Below are 20889 nucleotides of genomic sequence, written 5' to 3'. Positions count from 1 at the left end.
TGTTGACCAGGCTGGTCTTGAACTCCTGACCTCAGGTGATCCACCCGCCTCCACCTCCCAAAGTGCTGGGATTACAGGCGTGAGTCACTGCACCTGGACTTAATACTATTTTCAACATAAAAGTAAATTGTTTTCCATATTATATGAATTGAATATATCTAATCTAAAACATGAGTCTAAATCACTGTACATTAAAGACTTTCAAATTTGTCCAGCTCATAAAAATGTTCTCTGCAGTCTGTACTGTTTTATTGTTAAGAGGTTGATGAGAGACTACAGCCTTGTTTTCTTATGATTTAAGTGTAAAAATATATCACATATCAGCTAAATGATTGCAAATATCCCTCCATCCTTAAAAACATTGCAAAGATCAGACCGGGTACAGTGCCTCATGCCTATAATCCCAGCACTTCAGGAGGCCGAGGCAGGCGGATCATGATATCAGGAGTTCAAGATCAGCCTGGCCAATATGGTGAAACCATGTCTCTACTGAAAATACAAAAATTAGCTGGGCGTGCTGGCGCATGCCTGTAGTCTCAGCTGCTCGGGAGGCTGAGGCAGGAGAATTTGTTGAACCCAGAAGGCAGAGGTCGCAGTGAGCAAAGATCGCGCCACTGCACTCTAGCCTGGGTGACAGAGTGAGACTCCATCTCAAAAAAAAAAAAAAAAAAGAAGAAAAAGAAATGTATTTTTGGCTGGGTGCAGTGGCTCACACTTGTAATCCCAGCACTTTGAGAGGCCAAGGAGGGAGAATCACTTGAGCTCAGGAGTTCAGAGACCAGCCTGGGAAACATAATGAGACCGTATCTCTATAAAAAATTTTTAAAATTAGCTGGGCGCGGTAGTGTGCATCTGTGGTCCAAGTTACTCAGGAGACTGAGATGAGAGGATTGCTTGAGTCTGAAAAGCAGAGGTTACAGTGAGCCAAGAACACGGAACTGAACCCCAGCCTGGGCAACAGAGTGAGACCCTGTCTCAAAAAAAAAAAAAAATGTGGCTGGGCGCAGTGGCTCATGCCTGTAATCCCAGAACTTTGGGAGGCTGAGACGGACAGATCACTTGAGGTCAGGAGTTCAAGACCAGCCTGACCAACATGGTGAAACCCCATCTCTACAAAAAATACGAAAATCAGCTGGGTGTGATGGAGTGCACCTGTAATCCCAGCTACTTGGGTGGCTGAGGTGGGAGGATCACTTGAACCCGGGAGGCAGAGGTTGTAGTGAACTGAGATCACACCACTGCACTCCAGCCTAGGCAACAGAGTAAGACTCGATCTCAAAACAACAACAACCAAAAAAAAAAACGTATTTTGGCACTACCCAAGTATCCTTCCAGATTTTGTTTCCCTATCCATACTGATCTTTTAGGAGGAAGGACAGAGCAACAAAGGGCTGGAGATGACATGTAAGGGTCCTGGTGCACATATTGTTGATACCCTAAATTGATCACCAGTTCCTACTTCAGTACCACCTCCTCTGCCACGGCCATCTTTCTTGACATCATCAGTAAATCCAATACTGACCAGGTCTGCTGGGGCTTCAGCCTTACAAGAGAGTAAGAATTCCACTAGGTTCTCAATATTTTTTTTTTTTCAGACAGAATTTTGCTCTTGTTGCCCAGGCTGCAATGCAATGCCATGATCTTGGCTCACCACAACCTCTGCCTCCCAAGTTCAAGCAATTCTCCTGCCTCAGCCTCCGAAGTAGCTGGGATTACAGGCATGCACCACCACACCTGGCTAATTTTGTATTTTTAGTAGAGACGGGGTTTCTCCATGTTGGTTAGGTTGGTCTCGAACTCCCGACCTCAGGTGATCCACCCACCTCGGCCTCCCAAAGTGCTGGGATTACAGGTGTGAGCCACTGCACCTGGCCAGGTTCTCTATCTTTTACACATTGGTTTATTGCACGCTTACTACATGCCAAACATTCCTGGACTCCCTGGGGAAGAAATGGTGAGCAAAGAGACATGGTTCCTGCCCTCATGAAGCTTATAGTCTAGTCAATGAGAGTTAAAAGCAAACTTTGGGCCTTCCAGTCCACAGGCTTCTTCCTTCTCTCTCTTTCCATGCCTATGTTTTCAGTACCTATGAGGTTAGACACTAGCACACAAACAGTTAAGAGCTAACTGTAAATATGAATAGATAGGTCTACAAGAAAGTTTATTAAACTTTAGCAGTGGTAAACTCCAGATTTATTCATTCATTTGACAAAATGAACAGACAGGAACAGGGCTGGGGATGCAAGTGTGACAAAAGTCCCTGCCCTCATGGAGCTGACATTCTAGTGGGAGAGACGAATAATCAACACGATCACTAAGTGAACTATGCAGGATGTGAGCTAGAGATAAGTGCTACAGAGGAAAAAAAAATAGCAGAGAAGAGGGAGGAGGTTGACATTTTAGAGAAGATAGCCAGGGAGGGCCTCACAGAGAAGAGAACATTTAAGTATAGACTTCCAGGAAGTAAGGGAGGAACGAGGCAGATATCTAGAGAACACAGAATACCGGAAGGAGATACAAAGGCCCTGACGTTGGAATGTTCTTGAGCATTTGAAGAAGCATAAAGTGGCCAGTGTGGCTAAGGCAGAGTAAGCAAGGAGGAAGGTTGGGGGGAATGAAGTCAGAGCGATGGGGAGGGAAGGTATGGGTTGTGGGAAAGACTTTGCCTATTATTCTAAGTGAAATATGGCCAAGTGTGGTGGCTCACGTCTGTAATGCCAGCACTTTGGGAGGTGGAGATGGGTGGATCACTTGAGGTCAGGAGTTCGAAACCAGCCTGGCCAACATGGTGAAACCCCATCTCTACCAAAAATATAAAAAATTAGCTGGGTGTGGTGGCAGTCGCCTGTAATCCCAGCTACTCAGGAGGCTGAGGCAGGAGAATTGCTTGAACCCAGGAGGCAGAGGTTGCAGTGAGCTGAAATTGAGCCACTGCACTCCAGCGTGGGTGACAGAGTGAGACTCTATCTCAAAGAAAAAAAAAAGAAATGAAAAGGCACTGGAGGCCAGGTGCAGTGGCTCATGTCTGTAACCCCAGCACTTTGGGAGGCCGAGACAGGTGGATCACTTGAGGTCAGGAGTTGAAGACCGCCTGGCCAACATGGTGAAACCCTGTCTTTACTAAAAATAAAAAAATCAGCTGGGCGTGGTGGCGTGTGCCTGTAATCCCTGCTATTTGGGAGGCTGAGGCACGAGAATCACTTGAACCCAGGAGGCAAAGGTTGCAGTGAGCCAAGATTGCACCACTGCACTCCAGCCTGGATGGGTAGGGGTTGAGAGAAAGGGAAGAATCAAGGAAGATATCAGTATTTTTGTCGTAGCATAGAATTACCATTAACGGTAGAATAGGTAGATATTTTGGAAGGGGTGAGAGCACTTTGGGACGTGTTAAGTTGGTGATGTCTATGAAACACTCAAGTGAAGATGTCAAGAAGGCAGGAGGATATATGAACCTGGAGCTCATATAAACTGAGAAGCCTTAGGTAATGCTATACATGTAGAAGCCCCCACCATAAAGAAGGTATTGAAAAACATGTGGTTGGATGAAGTCAGCTCAAGAGTTGGGAAGAGGTCCAAAGACTAAGCCCTTGAGCACATCTCTAGTGGCATTTCATTTGTCTTTTACTGCTTTAAAGTCCCTTTCTGTATTGTTTAAATGTATACAATGTGTCATTTTTCAAAAAGCTATATAATTCTTTGGAAGAGAACAAGAGTAAAAGAATCCCTATCAGGAAACCATCATCAGCAAAGATAAATGTGCCCCATTCTCTGGAATCCAACATGATACATCCAGCAATCTGAAAGCAGAGCAGTGGGAACACAGGAGATGGAACAGACTTTTTGCTGCATGCCTGCACTAAGCAGAAGTTTGGCACCCAAGTATGAAGCCATCCTTTATAAAGAAGTCACCAGAGACAGCTTAATCAATCACTAAAACAAGTAGCTCCCTACATGAAATGATGTGAGATGCATTAGGGGAAAATCTCTCTTGTCCTGAGACAGTTCATGACCATCTTCTGGAAGCTTAATTCACCCCCATGATAATGATTACAATGAAAAAAAGCAAAAGCAAAATTTGATTACATTTGTTATGTTCCAGGCATTGCATTTAAGTTCCTTATGTGTATTAGCTAATGGAGTCATCTCAACAAACTTATGAGTTAGGAAATACTATTATCCCCAACCCAGAAAACTGAGTTGTTGACACTTGGCCTGAGGTCTCACAGTTAATATATGGTGGAGCAAGGATTTGAATATGTATCGTTTCACTCCTGAACCCATACTCTTCTTTCTTTTTTCTTTTTCATTTTTTTTTAGAAGGAGTTCCGCTCTTGTTGCCCAGGCTGGAGTGCAATGGTGTGATCTCAGCTCACCATAACCTCTGCCTCCTGGGTTCAAGCGATTCTCCTGCCTCAGCCTCCCAAGTAGCCGGAATTACAGGCATGCGCCACCATGCCCAGCTAATTTTTTTTTTTTTTTGTATTTTTATTAGAGGATGGGGGAGAAAAGAACTAAAAATGTTTCACACACTTCTGGATATAACACTTTTAGGTACCTTCGTTTTTTTGTTTTCTACTCTATTGTTAACCACTTATAAGGGTCTGTTAGGAATAGTATGTGGGCAGAGAAAAAGTACAAATTTTACCTTCTTTACAATTCTTCCAGAGCTACTCTAGAAGCCACATCACTAAGTAGAAAAAAATCTTTCAGTGCACAATAAAAACCTCAGCTTTAAGTCAATTTTCCCATCTTAAAAGTACTTACCATGGGCCGGACATGGTGGCTCACACCTGTAATCCCAGCACTTTGGGAGGCCAAGGAGGGTGGATCACAAGGTCAGGGGATCAAGACCATCCTGGCCAATATGGTGAAACCTCATCTCTACTAAAAATACAAATATTAGCTGGGCACGGTGGTGCACGTCTGTAATCCCAGCTACTCGGGAGGCTGAGGCAGGAGAATCACTTGAACCCGGGAGGTGGAGGTTGCAGTGAGCCGAGATCATGCCATTGCACTCCAGCCTGGGGGACAAGAGCAAAATTCCATCTCAAAAAAAAAAAAAAAAAAAAGTGTAAGGATAGAAAAAAATCATACGGTAAGGTTGCAAAGAGCAAAGATCTATGGGTAGCATGAATCTTTTTTTTTTTTTTTTTTCTTTTTTTTGAGACAGGGTCTCGCTGTCACCCAGGCTGAAGTTCAGTGGCAGGATCTCAGCTTTCTGCAACCTCTGCCTCCCAGGCTTAAGGTATCCTCCCACCTCAGCCTCCTGAGTAGCTGAGACTACAGGCACGTGCCACCACAGCTGGCTAATATTTTAAAAATTATTTTTTGGTAGAGACAGGGTTTAGGTTTCACCATGTTGCCCAGGCTGGTCTCTAACTCCTGGGCTCAAGCGATCCACCTGCCTGGCCTCCCAAAATGCTAGGGTTACAGGTGTCAGCCACCATGCTCAGCCAAGAACGAATCTTCTATTTGTGAAATTGTGAAGAAGGAAAAAGAAATTCATGCTAGTTTGCCTGTCGCAGCTCAAACAAACTGCAAAACTTTTGGTCGTAGAGCGTGATAAATGCTTAGTGAGGATGGAAAAAGCCTTAATTTTGGGGGTGGGAAACATGTACAGAAACTTACTCAGGTTCGGTATTATCTGCAGTTTCAGGCATCCAATGGGGGTTTTGGTAGTGTTCCCCATGGATAAGCAGGGACTACTGTATAATTTTTTTAGATGATGTATAATTTAGCAACAAAAAGGGGCCTTGCTTGTGAATGTATAAGACAGCCCTATTCCAGAGTTAGAGAACTTCAAACCAAGCAGAATATGAGGAAGAAAGTGAACATAAGAAAAGGCCGGGCGTGGTGGCTCATGCCTGTAATCTCAGCACTTTGGGAGGCCGAGGTGGGTGGATCACCTAAGGCCAGGATTTCAAGACCAGTCTGGCCAACATGGCGAGACCCTGTTTCTACTAAAAATACAGCAGTGAGCTGAGATCGCACCACTGCACTCCAGCCTGGGCTACAGAGCAAGACTCTGTCTCAAAAAAAATCCAAACTTTGAATCAACAGTTCTGATTTTGTGATAAGTATTTGAATTATGTCAAGGGTGACAGTAAATATATTCAAGAATCAGTACTACACGGCACTAACCAATCAGAATGGACACCCTGAATGACAAAAAATGTCCACCAGCCTGAAGCAACTGCTGTGGCCAGGTCTCTGTGTTCCATTGAATGTCAGTTTTGAATTATGTAAATGTGGTCATGATGTCAGATGTTCAAAAGTCGAAACTTCTAAATTTCATTAGCTTTCTTTATATTACTAAGCCAGTTACATTTAGTCAAATGTGTACTTTGTTTTTTTTCTTTTTTTTTTTTCCTGAGATGGAATCTCGCTCTGTCCTCCAGGCTGGAGTGCAGTGGTATGATCTCAGCTCACTGCAACCTCCACCTTCCAGGTTCAAGCGATTCTCCTGCCTCGGCCTTCTCAGTAGCTAGGATTACAGGCATGCGCCACCACGCCTGGCTAATTTTTGTAGTTTTAGTAGAGACGGGGTTTCACCATGTTGGCCAGGATGGTCTCTATCTCTTGACCTCGTGATCCACCTGCCTCAGCCTCCCAAAGTGCTGGGATTACAGGCGTGAGCCACCGCACCCGGCCAATGTGTACTTTCTTTAAAAAGAAGTCAGCTCAGTTTTCTTGGCTTTAGCTTTTTTTTTTTTTTTTTTTGAGACAGAGTCTCACTCTGTCGCCCAGGCTGGAGTGCAATGGCACAATCTCGGCTCACTGCAACCTGCACCTCCCGGGTTCAAGCGATTCTCCTGCCTCAGCCTCCTGAGTAGCTGGGATTACAGGTGCCTGCCACCACGTCCAGCTAATTTTTTGTATTTTTATTTTATTTATTTATTTATTTATTTATTTATTTTTGAGCCGGAGTCTCGCTCTGTTGCCCAGGCTGGAGTGCAGTGGCACGATCTCCCCTCACTGCAAGCTCCGCCTCCCAGGTTCATGCCATTCTCCTGCCTCAGCCTCCCGAGTAGCTGAGACTACAGGCACCCGCCACCACGCCTGGCTAATTTTTTTGTATTTTTAGTAGAGATGGGGTTTCACCATGTTCGCCAGGATGGTCTCGATCTCCTCACCTCGTGATCCACCTGCCTCGGCCTCCCAAAGTGCTGGGATTACAGGCGTGAGCCACTGCGCCCAGCCCAATTTTTTGTATTTTTAATAGAGATGGGGTTTCATCATGTTGGCCAGGCTGGTCTTGAACTCCTGACCTCAAGTGATCCTCCCACCTCAGCCTCCTAAAGTGCTGGGATTACAGGCGTGAGCCACCATGCCTGGTGGCATTAGCTTTTTTATAAAGTTTAATTCTCTAGTTTGAGACCTTTATCCAACTTGCTTTGCCTCCAATGCAAAACTTATTTCTATACATTTTTCCGTCTGCACCAAATTATGTGTTCTAAGTTGCTCAGCTTTTCTCAGACTTCTTCATTTAGAAAAAGTATGTGTCACTGGGGTGGTGTTTCACTCTTGCAATCCCAGCACTTTGGGAGGCTAAGGCAGGTGGGTCACTTGAGGTCAGGAGTTTGAGACCAGCATAGCCAACATGGTAAAACCCCGTCTCTACTAAAAATACAAAAAAATTTGCCAGGTGTGGTACCGAGTGCCTGTAATCCCAGCTACTCTGGAGGCTGAGGCAGGAGAATCACTTGAACCCAGGAGGCAGAGGTTGCAGTGAGATGAGATAGTGCCATTGCACTCCAGCCTGGGCAAAAGAGTGAGACTCTGTCTCAAAAAAAAAAAAAAAGAAGAAGAAGAAGACGAAGAAGAAGGAGAAGAAGAAGAAGAAGAAAAAGAGAAAAGAAAAAATAAGTGTCTCCAGAAATGGTACTACTTGAGAGCTGACAATTCCAATCTCATTGATTATATTCTTGGCTATATTTAGCACACAGCTGATTAGATACCTGCAGCAAATCATCACCAAGAAAGAAAGAAAGGCAAGATTCATCAGTTATGATGAATTTGTTTTAGACGAAGAACAACTGGGGCCAGGTGCGGTGGCTCACACCTATAATCCCAGAATTTTGGGAGGCTGAGGTGGGTGGATCACTTGAGCCCAGGAGTTCAAGACCAGCCTGGGCAACATGGCAAAACCCCATCTCTACAAAAAAATACAAAACATTAGCCCAGTGTGGTGGTGTGTGCCTGTAGTCCTGGCTACTTTGGAGGCTGAGATGGGAGGATCGCTTGAACCCAGGAGGTGGAAGTTGCAGTGACTCGAGATCATGCCACTGCACTCCAGCCTGGGCAACAGAGCAAGGCTTGTCAAAAACAAAAAACAGAAAACAAACAAAAAAAACCTTTAATTCTAAACAAACTCACTTTTTAAGTTTTGTTTTGTTTTTAGTTAAAGCTTATTTAGTTTTTATACCATTGCCATAATAAAGTATTTATGTTTCACTTTTTAAAAAGACTAATAAAAGGAAATACTTTTTGGTTATCCCTTAACAGAAAAAAGGATTCCCCAAATAATCCTACAATTCCAAACAAGTAACACTAGGAATACCCTCATATACAATTACAGCACAGACACACCAGGCACGGTGGCTCACGCCTGTAATCCCAACTCTTTGGGAGGCCAAGGTGGGCAGATCGCTTGAGCTCAGGAGTTTGAGACCAGACTGGGCAACATGGCAAAACCCCGTCTCTACAAAAAATACAAAATTTGGCAGGGCGTGTTGGCGTGCACCTGTGGTTCTAGCTACTTGGGAGGCTGAGGTGGGAGGATCACTTGAGCCTGGGAGGCGGAGGTTGCAGTGAGCCGAGATCGCACAACTGCACTCCAGCCTGGGTGACAGAGTGAGACCCTGCCTAAAAACAAACAAAAAACAATTATGGTGCAGAGAGTTAGAACTGGTCAAACTCAGTTCAACTGAGGCAACTCTACGTGCAATTGACAACTGCTCAGATTAGTATAGATATAGATTCAGCCAGACAAGAATCTAGTTCCCTAAGGAAAGCATGATATTATGAAATTCGGGGCCTTATGTTTCCCTCTTTTCCTTGCTTCAAGAGTAGTCCATGGACGATGCTCACAATATAATGTTAAATCAGTTTTAAAAACTAAAATTGAAACATAAACCTATATATTAATATACCTGTGTCTACACACTTGTGTATGTTACATATAGTTACATACATAGGGACTGAAAGGAGAGACACCACAATTCTTATGTCTGGATCTGGAGATAAATGTGATTGCTTTGCCCTGGGAGATGGTAACCCTGCTGAATACATCTGTTGGCAGGGAACAAAGTATGTGATGGAGGTGCTGAAAGATCTCATATGCCCAATTTGTTACAGTCTGTTTGATATCCTTGAGTTTTGGCTTACTTGCACAACTTCCGGAAAAAAAAAATGCTTAGAAGGCATGGGATGATTAATACTGAGAATCAACTTGATTGAAGGATACAAAGTATTGATCCTGGGTGTGTCTGTGAGGGTGTTGCCAAAAGAGATTAACATCTGAGTCAGTGGGCTGGGGAAGGCAGACCCACCCTTGATCTGGTGGGCACAGTTTAATTAGCTGCCAGCGAATATAAAGCAGGCAGAAAAACGTGAAAAGGAGAGACGGGCCTAGCATCCCAGCCTACATCTTTCTCCAGAGCAAGATGCTTCCTGCCCTCAAACATCAGACTCCAAGTTCTTCAGTTTTGGGACTCGGACTGGCTCTCTTTGCTCCTCAGCTTGCAGACAGCCTGTTGTGGGACCTTGTGATCATGTAAGTTAATACTTAATAAACTCCCATATATAAAAACTATTAGTTCTGCCCCTCTGAGAGAACTCTAATACAAGGTAGCTTAAAGGAGAATGTGCAGAATTCATTGTGGAGACTACCTCCATTCAGTCAAGTGCCCTGGGGTGCTGTAAGGAAACTTCAGCAACTGGAGTCAACAGCCTGCAGGTTAATTACTCCCTGAAGGGTTTGAAGAAAATATAACAAGATCAAGATCTCTTCTAAAATGCCAGTGTTCAAAGGACATCTGGAGTACCTCTCAGCATTCTCGGGCTGACTGGTACACGGCTAATCTGTGGAATCCGTGCTACTGGTGTTGACCACACCAAGCATTGTCTTCTGTTCTATTGAAGAAGTTCATGCTCAGAAAAGAAATGGCTATGCCTTTGAATCCCTCTTTTAGAGTTTTGAGAACTGGCGTTGGGGAGATGTTCTTTCTCGCTTGAATACCATGGAGACTAGCAAGTTACTGATTAAAATATTTAAGTAAAGTATTAAAGAATTGAAATAAAGGCCGGGTGCAGTGGCTCACACCTGTAATCCCAGCCCTTTGGGAGGTCGAGGCGAGTGGGTCACTTGAGGTCAGGAGTTCAAGACCAGCCTGGCCAACATGGTGAAACCTCGTCTCCACTAAAAATACAAAAATTAGGTCGGGCGCAGTGGCTCACGCCTGTAATCCCACTGAGGGATTTGGGAGGCTGAGGCAGGTGGATCACAAGGTCAGGAGATTGAGATCATCCTGGCGAACACGGTGAAACCCTGTCTCTACTAAAAATACAAAAACAAAATTAGCCAGGCGCGGTGGCGGGCACCTGTAGTCCCAGCTACTCGGGAGGCTGAGGTGGGAGAATCGCATGAACCCAGGAGGCAGAGCTTGCAGTGAGCCGAGATGGCGCCACTGCACTCCAGCCTGGGCAACAGAGTGAGACTCCGTCTCAAAAAAAAAAAAAATTAGCCAGGCACGGTGGCATGCACCTGTATTACCAGCTACTTGGGAAGCTGAGGCAGGAGGATCACCTGAAACCAGGAGGCGAAGGCTGCAGTGAGCCGAGATTGTGCCACTCTACTCCAGCCTGGGTGACAGAACGAGACTCTATCAAAAAAAAAAAAAATTAAATCAAGTGAATTGGATCCAAAAAATAAAAAATTAAACTTTTTTTTTTTTGAGATGGAGTTTTCCTCTTGTTACCCAGTCTGGAGTGCAATGGCACAGTCTCAGCTCACTGCAACCTCCACCTCCTAGGTTCAAGTGATTCTCCTGCCTCAGCCTCCCTTGACCTCAGGTGACCCACCCACCTCCGCCTCCCAAAGTGCTGGAATTACAGGCATGAGCCACTGTACCCAGCCTCAAAAAATGAAACTTAAAGTTAGGCAAACCACTGATCCAGAGATCAACAAACTCAACACCGTCTTGCAGGAGCAGTGAAAGGCCTTAACATTGCTGAAGCTATCAAAGTCGTGTCAGAACCCGTCATGTGCTGCAACAGATGCAGGAATTCTGGGAGGTAATCAAGAAAACTCCTTTACCTCCCTCTAATTTGCCCACAAGTTTCCTAATGAAGAACTTTGATACCAGTCAGTGGGAGGACATAAAACTAGTAGTTGTGCATACATGTTCTTTGCCTCAACACATTGGCACATTCATTAACAAGATTCCCTGGAGCTTTTTTTTTTTCTTTTTTGAGATGGAGTCTCACTCTGTCGCCCAGGCTGGAGTGCAGTGGTGCAATCTTGGATGCAGTGCAACCTCTGCCTCCCAGGTTCAAGCGATTCTCCTGCCTCACCCTCCCGAGTAGCTGAGATTACAGGCGTGTGCCACTGTGCCTGGCCTATTTATTTTTTGAGCCTCATTCTCAAAATTTTGAGACTCTGCCTCCTGGGTTCAAGCATTTCTCCTGCCTTAGGCTCCCAAGTAGCTGCAGCTACAGGTGTCTGCCACCACGCCCAGCTAGTTTTTGTATTTTTAGTAGAGATAGGGTTTTGCCATGTTGGCCAGGCTGGTCTTGAACTCCTGGCCTCAAGCAATCTGCCTGTCTCGGCCTCCAAGAAAGTGCTGGGATTACAGGCGTGAACCACCATGTCCAGCTGTCTACAAATAATTTTAAAATTAGCCTGGCATGGTGATACATACCTGTGGTCCCAGCTACTCATCAGACTGAGGCAGGAGGATCGTCTAAGCCCAGGAGATCGAGGCTGCTGTGATCATGCCACTGCACTCCAGCCTGCACAACAAACCAAAACTCTGTCTTAAAAAAAAAGAAAAGAAAAAAATTATATTAAGAAAATAAAAAAGAAAAACGTGTTTGTATATATATACAGTTCCATTTGATCCCAGCAACACCTGTGTGTTTGTATTATTTGCATTTTATAGCTGAGAGAATTGAGGCTCTGGTGGATTAAACGGCTTGCCCATGGTCACATGATTAGGAGTAATTTGTTGAATTGGAACTTGAGGCCAAACTTTCCGGCTGCAAATTCCTATGATTTTTTTTTTTTTTAACCACATTATGCCACAGAATGAACAAGTAGAGTCATGTTGGAAAGGTAACAAATGTAACCTCTCCCAGGCCAATCCACTGAGACAAAAAAGTCGTTCTCCTTTGTAGGCCGGGTGCGGTGTCTCATGCCTGTAATCCCAGCACTTTGGGAGGCCGAGGCGGGTGGATCACGAGGTCAGGAGATCGAGACCATCCTGGCTAACACGGCGAAACCCCATCTCCACTAAAAATACAAAAAATTAGCCGGTCATGGTGGCGGCTGCCTGTAGTCCCAGCTACTTGGGAGGCTGAGGCAGGAGAATGGCGTGAACCCGGGAGGTGGAGCTTGCAGTGAGCCGAGATTGCACCACTGCACTCCAGCCTGGGCGACAGACCAAGACTCCATCTCAAAACAACAACAACAACAACAACAACAACTTTGTGCTATCAATTGATGACTGAGTCCTGAGGAAATGGTCTTTTCACAAGTCGGGAAAACCTGTGAGCCTCCAAATTACATATGCTGTCTGTCCGCCATACCCTAACAAGTGATGTTTACCATGTAATCATGAATAGACAGAGTTACTCTGTTACTGCAAAACATGCTGACATGAGACTACATTTGGATCTGAGATAAGCACAAGGCCCAGTGCTTGAAAGGGGGCATGACTAAGTCCAAAGTAGGAAAATGTTCTTTGCACTAGACAGCTCAAGGAAAAGAAATCATGGTAATACCAGACTTGTTTCAGATAAATGCTGAGCCACCGTTACACCAATACCAATATCAGCACACATTTATTGTGTGCCCAGGTAATAGAACTGTGTTACAAATAGAACTCTGGAGAAATAGAAGGTCAAGATTATTATCTCCTTTCAAAAAAACAGTAAACTTCAGTAAGACAGGGCTAATTTGTTTTATATCAAATCACTTGGGTGCTTCGTTTAAATTTTTTCATTTGTAAAAAGAGGGTAATATTTATCTGGATAATATGTGTCCCCAGATTGTCAGGATAAAATAAAAGAACATGTGGACATGCAGTTTAAAATAGATATGTATAGTTTTTTTGAGAGAGTCTCACTCTGTCGTCCAGGCTGCAGTGGTGCGATCTTGCCTCCCGGGTTCAGGTGATTCTCCTGCCGCAGCTTCCAGAGTAGCTGGGATTACGGGCATGCGCTACAACGCCTTACTAATTTTTTTTTTTTCCTATTTTTAGTAGAGACAGGATTTTAACATGTTGGCCTGGCTGGTCTTGAACTCCTGACCTCAAATGATCTGCCTGCCTCAGCCTCCCAAAGTGCTGGGATTACAGGTTTGAGCCACCGTGCCCGGCCTACAGTTTAAAATTTACAAGGGCTGTTTATCCCATCAACGTCATCCTCATTGTTCATGGTCATAATAATGGATACCAATGGGTTTGCATAAATCTCATGTGTTTTTTGGATACTTTCCTTAGGTCTTTGTTGTCTAAATAATGCACAAACATCTTCAAGACCTGGCTAAAGAAGCCCAAAAATCAATTTGAAAGTCTAAGCAACGGCTACCTTCCTACTAATAGATGATGATAAATCAACAGGGCTGTTAACTGTAGACTCAGGGAACTGCAGTTAATTAACATATGCAATATTTATTTCACCTGAACCTTTCTCAGAATCAGAGATCATCAGTTTTTTAGTTTATTGAGGGGTTAATGACTCATGTGACCCATAGGAATGAGGAAAGAGCAAAAGGCAACAGAAAACAAGTTGAACTTAAGAAAAACAACACTCAGCACTACCCCTGCTCATGGGTGTATTCTGACTTGAGCTGTCACCTGATGGAAGGAATAGCATTGTGTGTGTGTGTTTGAAAAAAGGTAAAGGAGCCAGGCGCGGTGGCTCACGCCTGTAATCCCAGCACTTTGGGAGGCCGAGGCTGGCGGATCAAGAGGTCAGGAGATCAAGACCATCGTGGCTAACACAGCGAAACCCCGTCTCTACTAAAAATACAAAAAATTAGCCGGGCGTGGTGGCGGGCGCCTGTAGTCCCAGCTACTCAGGAGGCTGAGGCAGGAGAATAGCGTGAACCTGGGAGGTGGAGCTTGCAGTGAGCCAAGATTGCGCCACTGCACTCCAACTTGGGCGACAGAGTGAGACTCCATCTCAAAAAAAAAAAAAAAGAAAAAAGAAAAAAATAAAGGAGCCCTTCCAGAGAAATTTGCCCAGAGGGCTCAAACTTAATAGCTATTGCACAGTTTAAAAGACTGACCAGATAAAAGTTCTCTGCCTTTGTGGAGAGAAGTCCAGTAATCTGGACATCTGGACATTGTTTTTTTTTTTTGAGATGGAGTCTCGCTCTGTCGACCAGGCTGGAGTGCAGTGGCGAGATCTTGGCTCACTGCAACCTCTGCCTCCTGGGTTCAAGAGAGTCTCCTGCCTCAGCCTCCTGAGTAGCTGGGATTACCAGTGCACACCATCACACCCGGCCAATTTTTGTATTTTTAGTAGGCACGGGAATTTGCCATATTGGTCAGGCTGGTATTGAATTCCTGACCTCGTGATCTGCCGGCCTTGGCCTCTGAAAGTGCTGAGATTACAGGCGTGAGCCACCGTGCCCATCCTGGGCATTGTTTTACATTTAAAACTTCAGAAACTTTTTTAAATTTAAACTTTTTATTTTGAGACAATGGTAGCTTCACATGTAATTCACACGTTGTAAGAAACAATACAGAGAAATCTGGAGTACCATATCCTCTAACTTTCCCCAAAGGTGTAGTTGAATATCACAACCAGGATCTCGATATTGATAGTCAAGATACAGAACAGATTTTGCAAACTTTTTTTTTTTTTTGAGATGGAGTCCCATGTTGTCACCCAGGCTGGAGTGCACTGGTGCAATCTCGGCTCACTGCAACCTCCGCCTCCCAGGTTCAAGCAATTCTCCTGCCTCAGCCTCCAGAGTAGCTGGGATTACAGGCTCTTGCCACCACGCCTGTCTAATTTTTTTTATTTTTTATTTTTTTGAGATGGAGTTTCGCTCGTCGCCCAGGCTGCAGTGCAATGGCACGATGTCAGCACACTGCAACCTCCGCCTCCTGGGTTCAAGCAATTCTCCTGCCTCAGCCACCCAAGTAGCTGAGATTACAGGCTCCCACCACCGCACCCAGCTAATTTTTGTATTTTTAGTAGAGATGGAGTTTCACCATGTTGGCCAGGCTGGTCTCAAACTCCTAACCTCAGGCGATCCCACCCACCTCAGCCTCCCAAAGCACTGGGATTTCAGGCATGAGCCCCCGTGCCTGGCCAATTTTTGTATTTTTAGTTGAGACAGGGTTTCACCATGTTGGCCAGGCTGGTCTTGAACTCCTGGCCTCGAGTGATCCGCCCGCCTCAGCCTTCCAAAGTGCTGGGATTACAGACATGAGTCACGGTGCCCTTCCAGTCTTTGGAAACATTTAAAATGAGTTGATCACTATCATAATTATTACCACATTCTCACAAGTCAGAAACATTCCTTTAAATTCCAAAATTGCTAAGTGAGGTCTTAGGCGATGTATTGCCCTGAGGACTGTGCAGTGATCTGAGAGGCAGCTTGCCATGCTGCCTAGAATATTTACTCACGTTTTTCCCAGGAGTTACAGGCGATTTATAACTAGTTGCCAATTAACTACAAAGTTAACTTTGCAGGTAGAGCTGAACATTTCATCACAGGACACAACAGCTCAAAAGTTACCTTGCTGAGCAAGCTTCCCAGAGAAAGTTATTAGTATTACGAATGGCTCCAGTTTTTCCACACTCAATTTATTCATTCAACAAGCCTCCTGTAAGGAACTTCTGGCCAGTCAGCAATGGCCTGAATGCACTTGCTTCTCTGTGGACCAGTTCCCCAGATATGACTCTTACAGTGCAAATAAGGGTTAGCTTTCCTTCAATTTATTCCAATGGTCATTCTTTCTACTGTAACCTGTAAGAGTTCTGCAGGAAGTTTTTGACAAAAACTGGCAAGGGTCTGAGGAAATATACAAGAGATGGAGATCCCCCTCACCAAAGGAAATAGTAGTCACTTACAGAGAAATTGTAAGACCTCCTTTTAAATAAAATATTAATGAATTTTCAAGGGAAATCCCTTTTGGAATCTGGCAAGGTCACATAACATTAAAAGCAGGTGGAAATGAGGACACAGAATTGTTCAGAGAAGTAGCTAAAACAGAAGCTTGAGAATTGCCTATCTCTACATTTGGATATCTAGAAAAGCTTTTGAAAAGTAACCTAAGGCCAGGCACAGTGGCTCACCCCTGTAATCCCAGCTCTTTTGGAGGCTGAGGCGGGGATCACCTGAGGTCAGGAGTTCTAGACCAGCCTGACTAACATGGCGAAACCCTGCCTCTATTAAAAATACAAAATTTAGCCGGGCGCGGTGGCTCACGCCTGTAATCCCAGCACTTTGGGAGGCTGAGGCCGGCGGATCACGAGGTCAGGAGATTGAGACCATCCTGGCTAACACGGTGAAACCCCGTCTCTACTAAAAATACAAAAAATTAGCCGGGCATGGTGTCGGGCGCCTGTAGTCCCAGCTACTCGGGAGGCTGAGGCAGGAGAATGGAGTGAACCCAGGAGGCGGAGCTCGCAGTGAGCCGAGATCGCGCCACTGCACTCCAGCCTGGGCGACAGAGCGAGACTCCGTCTCAAAACAAAAACAAAAACAAAAACAAAATTTAGCTGGGCATGGTGTCAGGCACATGTAATCCCAGCTACTCGGGAGGCTGAGACAGGAGAGTCAATTGAACCTGGGAGGTAGAGGCTGCAGTGAGCCAAGATTGGGTCACTGCACTCCAGCCTGGGAGACAGAGTAAGACTCCATCTCAAATAAAAAAGAAAAAAAATGTAATCTAGTACTAGGCACCGATACATTTCTAGAGTATTAGTATAATTTCCTTCTTTTTTTTTTTTTTTTTGAGACAGCGTCTCGCTCTGTTGCCCAGGCTGGAGTGCAGTGGTGCGGTCTCGGCTCACTGCAACCTCCACCTCCTGAGTTCAAGCAATTCTCCTGCCTCAGCCTCCCGAGTAGCTGGGACTACAGGCACGTACCACCATGTCCGGCTAATTTTTTGTATTTTTAGTAGAGACGGGGTTTCACTGTGTTAGCCAGGATGGTCTCGATCTCCTGACCTTGTGATCCACCCGCCTCGGCCTCCCAAAGTGCTGGGATTACAGGTGTGAGCCACTGCACCTGGCCTAGTACAATTTCAGTGTATAGTTGGGATTTGCTGTTCTTTTTTTTAAAACAGAGTCTCACTCTGTCACTGGGGCTGGAGTGCAGTGGTGCAATCTCAGCTCACTGTAACCTGTGCCTCCTGGGTTCAAGCCATTCTCCTGCCTCAGCCTCCCGAGTAGCCGGGATTCAGGCACCTGCCACAATGCCTGGCTCATTTTTGTATTTTCAGTAGAGAGAGGGTTTCACCCTGTTGCCCAGGCTGGTCTCGAACTCCTGACCTCGAGTGATCTGCCTGCCTTGGCCTCATGAAGTGCTGGGATTACAGGCATGAGCCACCGCGCCTGGCTGGTTTGTTGTTGTTTCTGCCATTGGCATCCAAAGATAAAGTTCCTTTCCTAAAATGACACCTTGACATGCTCAAGTATACAAACAGGAAGACATGACATTATGAAAGACGCCACCTACTCCTCTTGTTATGACACGCATGGTTTCCCAAGTTACCAGTGCTTCTCTCTGGTTTGATCTGCATTGTCAAAAAGAGTTGGGGTAGTTTCCTGAGTTTCCTCTCCCTGTATTACAGGACAAGAAATATCACCAGTGAGAACTAGGTAACACAGAGAGCTAGTTTGCAACTCCTGACTGCTCAGGGAGAAAAATAACCAGCATTAACAGTGTTTTATTTTTGTTTTCCTTCCAACAGAGCAGCTCAAGCTCTTCCATCACAAAAATTCAATCTATACACAACAATGGAATTCAATAGGAATCCAGGGAAAGGGAAGAAGTGGACAAAACAGACTGAAGTTTAACTTATCATTTTCCAAATACCCCAAATACCTAAAACACATCAAAAACAAAAAAACATTTACTTTATCAGTTTTTGTTTGTTTTTGTTTTTGAGACAGAGTCTCACTTTGTTGCCCAGGCTGGAGTGCAGTGGCACGATCTCGGCTCACTGCAACCTTTGCCGCCTGGGTTCAAGTGATTATCCTGCCTCAGCCTCTCATGTAGCTGGAATTATAGGCACAGGCCACCATGCCCAACTAATTTTTGTATTTTTAGTACAGATGGGGTTTCACCAAGCTGGCCAGGCTAGTCTTGAACTCCTGACCTCAGGTGATTCACCTGCTTTGGCCTCCCAAAGTGCTGGGATTACAGGCGTGAGCCACCACACCCGGCCTGGTTTACTGAATATAAATAGCTTAAATAGGGGTGTTACCCAGATTCCAGAAAAATAATACAGATATTTGGATAAATTAGGTAACTTTTGGTTATTTTTGTGCCATAAATCTAAAAACTTTATTAGTTTACTTATCACTAATATACCTGTCAAACTGTTGCTATGGAGCTTTCTACCATCAGGATATACAACCAAAGAAAAAAAGATTACTCAAGAGTAGTAAAGAGTTTGGGAATGGGATACAGCGGACATATGACCCACCCTTTTGGGACTGCAGTGCCAAACCCGGAAATCACCTGTGTTTCACCAATCAGAACATCCTGTTTTTACTTTTTAATGGACATGCTTTTGTATCACGTACATCATTATGTTAATGGTTGGTAGCCATAAAACTTTTTTTTTGCTTACATCTACCTGTGTCTACTCTTTCAAATTTGTACAGAAAACCCAGCTCTGAGTGTATATCTTGATCTGGGAGAAACTAGCTATCCTTGAATATGCTTGGATAGTCCAAGGGTTCCTATCTTGACTATTTTAATGCCAGTTTAGTGAGCTAAGAAATGAACTAGAAACCAGAATGCTAGTTAGTGCTAAAACGGACACACTGAGTGACCACAGGACTTCCTTCTTGGCCAAACTGAGAGAGAAGGAGACTGTCATGAACAATATTAATATTAATGAAGCAAAACACTCAGATGATTTAGATGACAGCAGTAACTTCACTATGTTTTTTCCCATTTGTGCTGTGTGTATGTGTGCGTGTGTGTGTGTGTGTGTGTCTGTGTGGTGCTTGATAATTTTTTATGGCCCTATGTGTCCATCCAGGTGAGAAAATATAATTGAGGTCTAAGGCTTCCCTAGAAAGAATCTTAGAGATCATGCATTGTATCTGTATCTCAACTTACTTTTTTTATTTCTAAGATAATATTCTCCTAAATATTCAAACAATAATATAAGTTGTTTCTTTGCCTTTTGACCACCACCCAATTCCACTTTCCTTCCCAAAAATAACCAATGTTAATTAGTTATGTGTTCTACTCCTTTTCTGTACAGATACACAGAAATACATACAACCGACGCTGGGTGTGGTTGGCTCATGACTGAAATGTCAGCACTTTGGGAGGCCGAGGAGGGAAGAGCACTTGAGCACAGGAGTCTAAGACCAGCCTGGGCAACATAGCAAGACCTTGTCTCTGCAAGAAATTTTAAAAAATTAGCTGGGCATGGTAGTGCATGCCTATCATCACACCTACCCCAGAGGCTGAGGTGGGAGGACTGCTTGAGCACAGGAATTTGAGGCTGCAGTGAGCTAAGATGGCACCACTGCACTCTAACCTGGGCGACAGGGCTAAAAAAAAAAAAAAAATTATATGTACACACACACACACATACACGCAACTGCAATGACATATCTTTTTTTTTTTTAAGACGGAGTCTCACTCTATTGCCCAGGCTGGAGTGCAGTGGCACGATCTCGGCTCACTGCAAGCTCTGCCTCCCGGGTTCATGCCATTCTCCTGCTTCAGCCTCCCGAGTAGCTGGGACTACAGGTGCCCGCCACCATGCCCGGCTAATTTTCTGTATTTTTAGTAGAGACGGGGTATCACCGTGTTAGCCAGGATGGTCTGCGATCTCCTGACCTCGTGATCCGCTGGCCTTGGCCTCCCAAAGTGCTGGGATTGCAGGCGTGAGCCACCGCGCCTGGCCCAATTGTTATTTATTGAACAGAGTTTGAAGAAACTGAAAGTCTCCATTTCGGTGGCCAAAACCGCAATTACTTTTGCACCAACCTAATACTTTAAAACAAACAACAACAACAAAAACACAGTTGTTATTCAAACATAAATTCAACTGGCGCTCACTTTTGTCTTCACTTAAGTTAATCAGATGTTCATGTTACTATGAAGTTGACTAGTTAATTTGTAATGAATAACTAGTTAATTTGTAATGAATAATATTTCACTGAGTAGTCAAGCCCTCTTTCCACTAAACCAAGCTGCTTCTCACTGTACTAAACCCCGGGCTCTCTCTAAACTTTCAGGTGTTCCACTCCTTGTCACCTTCCCCTAGATCCTGAGTGGGGTTCACTCTTAGCTCCCTCGGGGGCCACTTCTCAACACTTACAGAGCTCCTATTGACCTGGCACGGTGGCTCACGCCTGTAATCCCAGCACTTTGGCAGGCCGAGGTGGGCGGATCACCTGAGGTCGGGAGTTCGAGACCAGCCTGACCAACAAGGAGAAACCCTGTCTCTA

Source organism: Pan troglodytes, chromosome 18, assembly GCF_028858775.2.
Source record: "Pan troglodytes isolate AG18354 chromosome 18, NHGRI_mPanTro3-v2.0_pri, whole genome shotgun sequence".
In the NCBI taxonomy this organism is placed as follows: Eukaryota; Metazoa; Chordata; class Mammalia; order Primates; family Hominidae; genus Pan; species Pan troglodytes.
This window is presented reverse-complemented; position numbering follows the sequence as displayed.